Source organism: Alexandromys fortis, unplaced genomic scaffold (assembly GCF_014885135.2).
Source record: "Alexandromys fortis isolate MF-2015 unplaced genomic scaffold, M_Fortis_MF-2015_v1.1 scaffold_206, whole genome shotgun sequence".
In the NCBI taxonomy this organism is placed as follows: domain Eukaryota; kingdom Metazoa; phylum Chordata; class Mammalia; order Rodentia; family Cricetidae; genus Alexandromys; species Alexandromys fortis.
The window spans coordinates 530,885-544,265 of NW_026068097.1; the positions used below are offsets into that span (position 1 = coordinate 530,885).

Below are 13,381 nucleotides of genomic sequence, written 5' to 3' on the forward strand. Positions count from 1 at the left end.
GATTAAAGGCCTGTACTACCACACACAACTTCTCTTTTTCTTACTTTTTTTTTTACTTTAAGAATTTTAACTTTTAGTCTGCACACATTTTTAACACTGTAAACCCTTTAAAATTTTCTTTGTCTTTGAATCTCTCTTTACTGTATATCTCTCTTTTTCTGACCACACGAGCCTTTAAATTACTGAGCAATATGAGTAGGATTAAAGCCGTGGCTTTGCCAGGTAGATCCAGTCCATTCCTTAGCTTTCCAGCATCATGGCAGAAATACAGGATGAAGACAAGTTTAAAGCCACAAATCTATGGAATTTCAAGGTCCCTGCCAGCCAGTGAGCTACAACAGACAACAGTCAAGTCCTCTCTCTGTAGCCAGCCCTCCTGCCTCAAACAGTCAGAGTTTGCCCTGGCAGGATGTCCCAGAAAGCCGGCATTTTAAAACAGCACAACTTTTTTCCTGCTACGGCTGAAAACTGAAAAGCATGCCTTTCGTCAACACCATTTAAGTGTTTCATGGCAGGACCTCTTAATGAGCTGCAGGGTTTTGCAGCTGAAGCTGAGTCAGGAAGCCTCTCTTCGATAAGAGCACTTGCTTGGCTCTAGCAAGCAGAGTAGACCCGAGAAATTTCTGCTACCAAGAAAACATGCTTCACTCCATTCTTTCCCAAGCTTTCTTAGGCTTTTTGTGGATTCAGTTAGCCCTCACGTTGGGCAGCCATCTGTTGAAATATGAAGTGGCGGCGGGGCTGAGTCCCCAACACCCCGGCAGCTTGGCTAGCTCATGCACGAAATGACAACACACAAACTGTATTCATTTAAGAACTGCTTGGCCCATGAACTCTAGCCCTTACAGGCTAATTCTCACACCTGGACCAGCCCATTTCTAATAATGCGTGTAAGCACCCCAAGGTGCGCTTACCAGGAAGATTCTAGCCTCCATCCATCCTGGGAGAGTTGAGCATGGCATCTCTGCTCCAGCAGAGCTGTCAGGTCTCTCTGGAAGCAGAGCAGAGTCTGACCTCACTTCCTCTTCCGCCCAGAATTCTATTCTGTTTCCTCCTCCCATCTATGTTCTAAGCTACGAGGCCAAGCAGTTGGTTTATTACTCAACTAATGAAATCAACAGATTGATATATGACACTCCCACATCACCAGAGCAACCGCACTGCCCATCTTTGCCAGTGATTTTTCATTATATCCTGTGGAAGTACTGTATTATATGGCAAATTATGGTAGATTTAGTTAAAAAAAAGTAGAAGAAAGTGTTAGAGAAGAAGAATTTGTAAAAGACAAATGGAATCATTTGAATCCATTGTTGAAATACATGTTGATGCTTTACAATTGAGCATTAAATATCAAATTGAGGAATGTGGTAATGTAATCAGAGACTGCTTGTTTGTTCATGGTTGCCTAGACCTGAAATAATTACACAGAAACTGTGTTAACTACAACACTGCTTGGACAATAGTTTAGGCATATTGCTAGCTTATACTTTAAATTAACCCATTTCTATTAATCTGCACATTGCTATGAGTTCGTGGCCTACCAGCAAGGTTCCCCCAACTTATGGTGGGCTCCAGTGGGCGTCTTTCTCCTTCTGAGAGTCCATGGCATCTCCCTGACTCCACCTTCTTTCCTCCTCTATCTGCTTGGAATTCCTGTCTTGTTCTATTATGCTAAGCCCCTGGCCAAACAGATTCATTCATTAAACAATAAAAGCAACACATATAGAGAAGGACATCCCATGTCATAGCAAAGAAGGATGGGTAATATGGAAGCTGATGGTACAAGAGTCACTGTTTTTGTTTTGTTTGTTTGTTGTTGAGCCAGTAAAAAATTGAGAGTGGCTGAACGGTGCTTCAACAGTTAATTTTGAGGTTTCATCAAGACCAAGATAGCTGAAAAATTTGAGAAAGGATTCATAAATTCTTTTTATTCATTTAATACAAGGTTTCATATTGTAGTTCAGACTATTCTTAAAGATATGGTGTTTCTGCTTGGATTAGATATGTGTACTGCTAATGTTAACTGTATTTTATTCTATATTATCTTTGTGAGAGTCAAGATGCTCCTTTGTTCTAGTAGAACAATAATATAGTTCCTAAATTAAGGTATTATGTACTGTAGTCCTTTAGATGTGCTATATCTCCTGGGTTTTATGTTATGAATATATACATCATTCCAATTTTTCACTTAACGTCAACAGAAAGGTAATTGGCTGTTAGAGCTTTACTAAACACTAGATACAAGACACTAGATGGAGTGGCATAGACAAGAAAAGATAGACTTTAAGCCTGCAAAATGTCAACAGTGTGGTGTGAACAGAGACAGCCTGTTCAGGGGGTATGAGTTAGTTGCAGAATTTACAGTAGAGTTCAGTGGTGCTGCTATACTCTTTTCTAATCTCTGTTTGTCTTAGCTACCCTTTTATCTGAGTTGAAGGCACTGGGAGTAGGGCTTGAATGCTTACAGTATCTATCTGCCTACAGACATTGTCAAAGAGAAATGGAAAGGACATTGACTTGACAATAGAATGCCTGTTTCCAATTTTGCAAGAGCTTGTCTCAAAGTCACTGAAGCCTCTTGCATAAGTCCACGTGGCTAGTAGACTTAGCTAGTCATTTCCAGGTACTTCATTGATTCATCAAGGTGAAAAATGCATGCAAAAATGAGCACTTGTTCCTCCAAATTTCTAATAATCTGAAACTAAACAGCAAAGTTGGCTTGGCTAATGCCCTATTTTTCTTTGCTTACTGAGAAGACTAGTAGTACAAGAAGTACAAGAAGAAGAGTCCATCAGGATCAATAATGGGATAAACAAGAGTTGTTTGCTTCTGTTCATAATTCTTTTCATCATCATCACTTGTATAATGAAGTTGTGACATAGATCACAAAACATATTTCAGAGGATCAATAAGACTTGAACTACGGCAAAGTGAATGGAATAAAGTGGAGGGACTCAGAATCCCCTCAAAAGAGGAGTTTAAAGAAGTTGGGACATAGTATGAAAAAGAACAAAGGCAGATTTCAGGCTACAATGCTCACATTCTTTGTACCTCTGCAGATCTTCAAATGTCAAAAGAAGTAGGAAACTCATTTTTTCTTGTGTGTCTAAAGGAAAGAATCAAGTGTTTGCACATGCTGGTGGATTGGGGGAGAACTGGCAAGCCTGTAGAAACTGTTTCTGGCATAATTCAAGGGTTTCAAGGAGAAAATGAAAGGTTTTTTGGGCTTGTGCTTGAAGTTAAACTAGAAAATAAAGGTTATTATGAACAACGTATTCATCATAAACACAGTAATCATTTGTTAATTAGCTAATCTTCGTTCTTTCATGTAAGTACTAAGAAGAAATAGTGCAGGATTTGGTTCACTGTATTCTCTACCAATTAGAGTGCCAATGAACATTAATGAATGTGTGTGTTTGTGTGTGTGTGTGTGTGTGCTCACGCACATACACAGATTTATCTATGTTTTGGTCACTTCAGGCCATTCAATCACTTCCAATACTGCAATAAATTTGCAAAAGGAAAAAAAACAATCAATTACCTTTTGTTTCAGAGTTATATTGGAAAGAAATTAAGTTCCCAGAACAAATGAAAATGAGCCAAAAGCATCTGGAAGTCATCTGAAAAGCCTCTCTTGTCTTTTATTAATAAACATTTTGCATTTATATCTATTGAAAAGATCACAAAAGGGACTACATTCTGTGGTCTTTGGCCATCATCAATTTTAGTGCAATTAACTATTCTTTATATTCATTCAAATGAAATTGTAAACTCTTTACTATTGTTCCTTCACACGATTTGCTGGCATTCCAGGTGGATACTGTCCTCTCAATCTGGAGCCATAGGTTTCAGACTTTTGTGGGATTCTGGCTATCTGGTCTGATGAGTGTGGCCCCTGTTGTCTAACTTCTGAAATAACATAAGCTGCAGCAAAATAATATGCAGTGAACACTGAGTCTGTCTACCAGTGGTTTACATACAATCTCTTTAAAGTCTTAGAGCCATGCTGAGTTAGATGCTAGCATTCCAATTTTCTAGACGTTGAAGTAGGTACATAGGCATTCAGTAAGAAATATCCTACCAAAAGAACTAATAGGACCTAAGTTCCAACTCAGGTAGTCACTGTATTGCCCATCTACAGGTTCTGTGTACTTTCAGGTACCATCCTTCAAGGATGCTAGATTTCTTAGCCAGAAAACAAGACAGACTGTTGAAGTATGGTGGGCCCTAGAGAAAATATCTTTGTGTTTACCTGTGCTTGGCTGTATAAGGCTAAAGGCCCAAGGATGATAGCATAAATTCAAATTATTCTCTTCACTTGCACTTACATGATGTAAGCAAATATCCTGGCTCCACAGCCCACTGCATGAGAAAATTCTGGCTTCTCTGTTCAAAACACTATAACCTCTCTGTTGATCGCACAGAAATATTGTCCTTGCTTCACTACTTTCTCCAACTTTTGTTCTTGTTGTCCTCCATTCTTAAATTCTCTATGTAGTATTATTTCCTCTTTTCATTCATAGAACCCAAGCCTTTCAATGCAACCCAGATTCTGTCAGAACCACAATGATTCCATAGTACCTTAGACTTAGAGTACCTTCCTGTCACTTCACATTTCTGCTGTGTTATTGGGAACTGGGTTGGTTTGGGGAGCAGTAGAAGTAGGGGATGCTAATTGGAAACTTCCTTGGTCATTTCATATTAATTATCCAGGCCTACCATAAAGTTAGTTTTGGAGAGTTTCCTATTTCTTTTTCATATATGATGGTTTCTTTGTTGGAACTCTGCATGACTATTACAGTTTCACAGTTATATTCTTGCAAAGATTTTTTCAGTTTCTGTAAATGGCCTGCCCAATGTTGGATTCAAATGGAACTGTACTATATTATGTTAATTGATCTATTTTGTTTAGTATAGTTAGGTCTAAGGAAACTAGAGATTATTGTGCTATATCATGGATGTATACTTATTTGGTTCACCAGCCAATGAATTTCTCAGGTCATACTTTCAGGAATCCTATCATTGGTTCTTAAGTATAGTCTTTGCTTAGCCAAGTATAGAAATAGATTTAAGAGAAGACTGTGCTCAAAATGAAAGCCCAACTGTTTGAAACAGAGCTCTAGTCTCAGAGTCATGTTTGATGATTAAGCTTGGGAGTAAATTGTGTCAATTGATAGTAGTATTGATTATTATTAAATAATATTTTATAGACTCTTCTGAAAATAGAATGATTTTGGATGAGTGCAGTGGCCTTGGGTACATGGAACATGGCACTGCAGAGAGCTTTACTATAGTAAGCATTAGAGATGGCTTGGGAAAGTAAGAAATCAACTTACCAGTAAGAAATGAAAATATAAATTATATTTGGGTCATAATTCATGACTGTATGAATAGAATGAATATAGTACAGATATAAAAGTGCATTTCATAGTTCATATGGGAAATAAAGAAATACTAAAAGACTGAAAAAAATTGGACCAATTATATATGTCAAATTTTGTGTAGGTATTTTTTTATGTTATCTGTGTTGTAGTATGTCAATTGGTGTCACAAGGTGGTCCCTGCAGATGTTAGGCATAGAAGGGAACCATACAAAGAGATAAGAATGAAATCCTGAGGAGTCTAATGCCCAGTAGTTCATTGTCAGTACAATTTGGGAAAAATGTTTCCAAGCAAAACTCACATCTATTCAAGATGCACAATAAAGCATGTTATGGTGATATTTTGTTTGTGATCTAACAAATAACGCTGGCCTGAAAATCAGAGTGTGAACTTAGCCACTAGTTAGTCATGGAAGCTAGGCAGTGGTAGCATACGCCTTTAACCCCCCAGCACTTGAGAGGCAAAGGTAAGGTAGACGGATCTCTATGAATTCAAGGCCACTCTGGGCTACACAAGATTGATCCAGTCTAAAAGAGAAACAGCACCTTGAAGTGGTGGCTCACACCTTTAATCCCAGTATTTGGGAGTCCACATGCCTTTAATCCTAGCACTAGGGAGGTGATGACAGAAGGGATATGGCTGGGTGGTGTGAGGAATATAATAAGGTGGGAGGAAACAGCAATTCATCACATTCAGTCTGAAGAGTTGTCTCTGATCCTTCAGCTTTCACTCCCTAATATTTGACTGAATTTTTTATCATTAAGACCACTTAGAATTTGTGCTACATCTGGCAGCCAACATTTGGGGCACGAATTCATAAAATAGCCACTTGCCTGTGGCTTTGTAGCTACCAGCGCAGGCTGGACAGAGCTGCATGCTGCTGAAGTCACTACCTCACTGGCTAGGTTTCTCTCTTTTTCTCCTCAAGCTTCTCTTTGGGAAAATAAGTGAATGAGTTTGGAATTTTTTGTTACAGCCTCTCTGCAGCAAACTCCATTGGCATTTGGCTTCCAAACACTGCAGGAGTTGGCTGCTTTCACATGTCTCCCATGTTCAGACGGCTGTCTCTTTGGCTTCTTTTTCCTAGTGGGTTGTGGGCCTTTCCTGAACCCCCTTATTTGGCTGCTGCCAAACTTGGTGGCTGCCTTGAAACCTGCTTGGGCTTCTCCTGTTCTACACAGCAGCAATCAGTCTTACACTTCATCGTCATCTTAATTATTATTGACCTCAGATTTGGTGAGACAACTGGGAATTCTTAAAGGGAGGAATTAGCTAAAAGAGAGTTTTTCCCACATTAAAAAATGAGAAACACTATTACAAAGGAGTCAGGTCTCTGTATGATTATGCAATTTGTGATTTAAAATTGGAACAATTAGATCAATTAAATGAAGGGATAATCAGCTTAACTGGGATTGACATAATGTTAACTATCATCTTGATAATTCTTGGTCTATCTCTATAAAAGTTGGTTGATATGAGTGCCAAGATACAGGCCTTAGAAAAACGTATTAAAACAGATCGTAGGGATATTAAAATCCAGGCAGAGGAATTTAAAGGAGAACCAGTTTCAGCATTGCATTGTAAGGTTAGAGAAGAACAGCCTGAGGTTTTCAAACAACCAAATTTAATATATCCAGTCATCTTACAGAAACTGTCAAATGGCAGATATCCCCAAGGCTGTTTAAGTACTGGAATCCTGTGGAAATGTTAGATTTAAGGAGATTCAAGTAAGTGATGGTCTCATATGGCATACATTCATCTTTTGTAAAGCAGGTGTTAAGCTTGTGGTCAACTTGTAATGGAATTGTCCCTCAAGACTTAGTTATAGAAGTCTTAGAGCCTGGTCTACAATTACAAAGGAGGGCCTGGTAGGAAGATGAGGCTAAGACCACTGAACGAGGAAGTAGGGCTAGAGGTATGGAAATCTCTTAAGATAAACTTCTTGGAGAAGGAGATTATGCTAATATAGAAAGGTAATCTCTATTTTATTATCACACCCTATCTTTATTGTTATGCAGCAGCTTTGAATGCTTGGGCCAGAATTGAAGTAGAAGAAAAGAAAATTAAGTCATTTACTAAAATCATACAAGGCACAAAAGAAACCTTCACTGGTTTCTTACAAAGATTGACCTCAGTAGTAAATAGAATCATACCAAATTCAGAAGCTAGACAAATAATAATTGAATCTCTGGCTTTTGAAAATGCTAATTTACAAAGCAAAATGGTAATTAGGCCTTTATAGGCAAGATCAGCACCCTTGGAGGAATGCATCTGAGAGACAATCAGTATTAAATCTCATAACCATGATGATGCTTAGATAGGAAAGGTGATTTCCAGAGGTTTGAAGAAAAATTGAAATGTCAGATGTTTCAGTTGTGGTAACAAGGTCACTTAAAAAGGGATTGTAAGCAGGGCATTCCTAGAAATGTTTTTTTTTTTTTTTTCTAAGCATAACCCAAACAGAATACCCTCCCTTCTGGATTATGCAGAAGTTGTGACAAAGGCAAGTATTAGACTAATTAATCTAGATCAACAAGGCATAGTAAAGGTAACTTTTGACCATCAGGAAATGCTTTGAGGGGTCTCTCACAGCCCCCCCCCCATGCCAAATTCGGTTCAGTCATTTCCTGTCACTGTAGAGGATAATCCTTCCCAGAATGCTTATTGTAAGAAACTCATACTGCTCAGGATGATAGAACAACTATATAAGAGAGAATAAAATTTTCAGTAGAAACCATAAATCAAAACTGATAAAGATTAGATTTGGAAATTCCGCAAGGTTAGTGTTGGGGCAGGGTCTTGTTTTTGTCTTTCCAGTTAAATAAAACAACCATCTTAAGGAATTTAAGACCTTTGGACAAATAAGCATCCAAAGAAGGGAGAGCTACCCAAAAAAATTACCAAGAAAAGGAATAATCTGACTTAAGGTGATCTCGGAAGTTTCCAAAAAAGTGATGGAATCTCACAATGATGATTCCTCCAGGACTATAACACCACTAAGCTGAAAAATGTGACCTAATGATTGGCTTTGGATTACAAACTGCTCAGAACAATTTTGAGGTGGCTAGCTGAGATGGTCCAGCCTCACAGACTATTCTAGCTAGGACTTGAGATAAGCCCTGAACTTTCCTATTACACAGAGGCTGGACAACAAATGATACAGCTACCTCTTCCAGGACTTGACAATGAACCCAAATTTTTCTTTTTAAGATCTCCTAAAGGTCCTGCTGCCCTCAGGCAGCAGGAAGTAAATTTAAGAACCTGATGCCCATATTTCCAAGTGGTGGGGTGGGTGCTTTTTAGTCATTCAAATGGGTTCTGGATATTTGTCATTGTTTAGCAGGATTGGTTACAATGGTAATGGTTGTAATTGGTAATGGTCAGGAAAAATGTGAAATGAAGGAAATTAGATTCAAAGTTCTTGTTTTCAAAAGAAAAAAGAGGGATACAGATTATGATAGGATAAAAGGGTAGATTATTGAATCTACTCTGAAAAGAAAAAAGGATATCAGGATATAGACATGATAAGATAGGTAGATTATTGAATCTACTTTTAAAAAGCAACTATTAGTTTCAAATATTTTACATTGTATTGAATTTTTGTATATTGTATTCAAATTTTATATATTAATTCAAATTTGAGATTAATTTTGTTAAAACATAGTGTACATATATTTTAATCTTCTTCAAGTTATTGTACCTGTATAGCTCATTTAACAAGGTAATGCAAATTTCTACTTCTTGAATGTTATTATTACCAACTGTTTAGGATAGTAATGAAATGCAGGTTAGTAATTAGTCAACAATTACAATTAAACTTGTAATCGTATTAGGTTTGTTTTCAAGGTCAAACAGAAACACTTTAGATAGATAGGCCATCTTCATACACTTAAGAGATCTAGAGAATATTTATGACAATGAGACATGTCTGCTCCTGGCAGCACCAATCTACTTCAGAGAAGATGATAGGCATCAAAGAAACTCCACATGAGGTTTACTTTTTTGTGTCGAAAGGAAGCCACTGGGCAAGAAAGTGCTCTTGCCTTGACTACTGACAGTATGCTGTCCTAATTGGACATGCAGGGCACAAAAGAGAGTGACTATAAACCTAGCTGATAAGGAGGGGCAGGCCTTCAAAAACTCTGCTTCATAGAAAATTCTGTCAAATTTCTGGAATTATGGGCCAAAGGTAGATGCCCCAACATTATAGATGGGCACTGGTGACTGTCCAAACAGCCAGCTGTTTCTGTCAGTTCTCACATTTTTTGGAAGGTGCTTGCTTGCACTTCCTGCTTACTCAGTTAATATTTCCTTTTCTAGGGTCTGAGAAAGTTTTCCTTGTTTACCATACTCATAAAAGAAACTCACTAAAGAGTTATAAAGTTTACAAGGTTGAGAGACATCAAAAGATAATTTTGGATGTATAATTCAAGTTAGGATAGAAAGTGAATTAGATATAAGTCTTTGGACTCACCAAGGATGGATAGAGATGCAGTATTTTCTCTGAATTTGTCAAATGCAAATGAACTAGGCATTGCTGATGTATTTATTGCCTGTACATTGAATATAGTTATTGTACTTATTATATATATTATCTCATATTAGTTATAACCTTTTTTATTTTAGAGAAAAAAGGGGGAATGTGATGTTTTCTTTGTGATTTAATAAAGACTGCCTGAAGATCAGAGTGCAGAGCTAAGCCACTAGAGGCCAGGCAGTGTTGGTAAACCTTTAATCTCAGAACTCGGAAGACAGAGGCAGATGGATCTCTATGAGTTCATTGCCACCCTGGGCTACATGAGATTGAGCCTGTCTAAAAGAGGAACAGAGCCAGACTGGTAGTGGTTTACACCTTTAATCCTAGTACTTGTGAGACACATGCCTTTAATCCCATCTCTAGGAAGGTGGAGACAGGAAGGGAATGTGCCTGGATGGAGAAAGGAATATAAGGCAGGAGGAAACAGGTGCTCAAGACATTCAGTCTGAGAAGTTGTACAGACAGGATACCCCATTTGGTTTGAGGATTTCATAAAGGTAAGAACTAGTTGCTGACTGCTCTGTTTCTTTGATCCTTCATCTTCTACCCCTTAATATCTGACCCTCAATTTTTATTATTAAGACTAATTAGAATCCATGATAGAACATATGATCATGAGGCTGGGTTCTATATCTAAGAGTCTGAGAAGCTAGTGTTGTCTCTAACTGATAGCATAGAAGTCAGCAGGCCATGAAGTACTTGTGATAACCTTCCTAATGATGACTAATGGTCTAGGGAAGTAAGAGTCCTAGACAACCATTCTGGGGAATTTTGGTGAGGTCTCATCCTTCAGATAGGAAAAAAGTCATTAACAACCTCCATTCTCAGCTTTTTGGATGGAATTCAGGTATTTGATTTTGTCTCCTCCACTAAAGAGACACCCCTGTGTGATTAACTTTCCTGATTCTTTTAGTTCTTTTTTGTGAGTACAAGGCCCTTGTTCCCTCTACAGTGTCAGGTATGTTGGACTTGGTTGGGACTTTAGTTACTTCAATTCAGAGGATTTTAGTAGGTTGAGTGGGTTTGACTGAGCTGCAGTAGGTTATACTGGTTTGTTCTTTGTGTTTGAGACAAGCTAGTATGGATTGTCTGGTGAAGGAGGGGGCTTCTTGTTGGTCCTGGCTGCTTAGCCCTGAAATAATCACACAGAAACTGTATTAATTAAATCACTGCTTGGCCCATTAGCTTTAGCTTCTTATTGGCTAACTCTTACATTTAATTTAACCCATCCATTAATCTATGTATTGCCACATGGCAGTGGCTTACCAGGTAAAGTTCTGGCATCTGTCTCCAGCAGGGCTACATGGTGTCTCTCTGACTCTGCCTTCTTCCTCCCAGCATTTACTTTAGTTTTCCCTGCCTACCTCTGTTCTACCATGCTATAGGTCCAAAACAGTTTCTTTATTCATTAATGGTAATCACAGCATGCAGAGGGGAATCCCACATCAATTGTCTGATTGGGCTTCAATAACATAAACAGAACTGACAGAGATAGAAGAAAAGTTCAGTAAGGTTGAAACATCACTTTTTGATCATTTGTTGTGCTTTGAATGTTTGTGTGTCTCTAAAATTTGTGTGTTGAAGCCGGGCGATGGTGGCGCACGCCTTTAATCCCAGCACACGGGAGGCAGAGGCAGGTGGATCTCTGTGAGTTTGAGACCAGCCTGGTCTAGAAGAGCTAGTTCCAAGACAGGCTCCAAAGCCACAGAGAAACCCTGTCTCGAAAAACCAAAAAAAAAAAAAAAACAATTGTGTGTTGACATTTAATCACCAATGGGACAACATCAGGATGTAGAGAATTTGGAGTTAAGTGGACTTTCAATGGGAATAGTGATTCTATAAAAGTATTTCCAGCCAATTCTCTAATTCCTTCTATTATGTAAGTATACAAAAGGTATTATCTCTGTAGTATAGACTCTCACTAGATATCAAATAAATATACTGGAACTTTGATGTTGGACTTCTTAGCCTTCAGAATAATGAGTCATATACTTGAACTGTTTATAAATGACCTGGTTCACAATACTTTTCTGTGGCTGCATAGACAATTGTATTATTACTAACTTGTCAAATATGTGATGAAATTTATCCATTGATATGAAAAAATATTCAGTAATAGTCCCATATTCTATACAATGAGGATACAGGGATAAGACATCAATTGTAGTCAGCCAGTCATGGTATCACATTAATCTCAGCACTCAGGAGGCAGAGGCAGGTATATCTCTGTGAATTGAGGCCAGCCTGGCCTGCAGAGCGAGTTCCAGGACAATCAGGTCTATACAGAGAATATGTGTTTCAAACAAACAAACAAACAAACAAACAAACAAACAAAAACAAAGAAAATAAATGAATTATGAATTAAAAAATGACATATGGGTGATTGTAGCATGAATTCTAATTGGTCTTAATAATAACCTGGAGTCGGCTATCAGGGGTGAAAGATGAAAGATCCAAGAAGCAAAAGAACTAGAAAGTTCTTACGTCTCTACCAATGCTCAGACGGGACAAGGAAGATCCTGTCTCTATGAAACCGCAGACTGCATCTGTCTCCTGTCTCCTGCTGTCTTATATTCCTCTCTCTTCCCAGCCATATCACTCCTGTCTCCACCTCCCTAGTGCTGGGATTAAAGATATAGGATCCCAAGTGCTGGGATTACCTTTGTGTGAGCTCTATTTCTCCTTTAGACAGATTTGATCTTGTGTAGCCCAGGGTAACCTTGAACTCACAGAGTTCCATCTACCTCTGTCTACCGAGTGCTAGGATTAAAGGTATGTGCTACCATTGCCTGGCCTCTGTAGCTAACTAGTGATTTGACTCTGTACTCTGATCTCCAGGCAAGCTTTACTTGTTACAACACAAACAAAATATCACTATAATAGGTGCCCACTAGCAGGTCTGGATTTAGATGGGAATGCAGACAAGGAACCAGATATTATAATCAGGGAAAACTGACATATATATATATGTCATATATATATATATATATATAGTGACATCAGCTAACTCCAAACAAAAGTTTCTTTGTTATTAACAAAGTCCATTGTGGATAGACTTTGATGGCTGGTCAGTTGTCCTGCTTGGGCTCAACATCCTAGACTGTTCATCCCAGTCTGGTGGCAGCAGCACATCAATATGTATTGTCTCTATGCTCACCATGGCATAGAGGGTCTAATATTAGATTTTATTTGCTCCAGCAAATTACTATTTCTGGGACCATTTACTATGCCCCTCCCTGCTTCAGTTTTTCAGGAAGTGGGGATCCGATTATCCTATAGAAGAGCATTAGGTTTTGCTAGTTTAAGCTACCATGGGTAAGTGTAAGCCTTTGTTAGAAGTCAGCAGGTATAGATAACAGGCGTCTTTAACAGCTTCCTCTAAGTTTTGATGTTTGGAATTCCACTGTAATTTTCAGCATTATCTAAAAGGATACTTGTATTCTGTGAAGGAAGAGCATATGT

The 13,381-nt window shown here is 38.3% G+C and overlaps 1 protein-coding gene across 1 annotated transcript in view; it reads left to right on the forward strand.

Moving 5' to 3' along the window:
• Positions 1-13,381, forward strand: part of Gabra3 (gamma-aminobutyric acid type A receptor subunit alpha3) — a 229,142-nt gene that overhangs the window by 133,906 nt on the left and 81,855 nt on the right. The gene's annotated exons all lie outside the window — the stretch shown is intronic.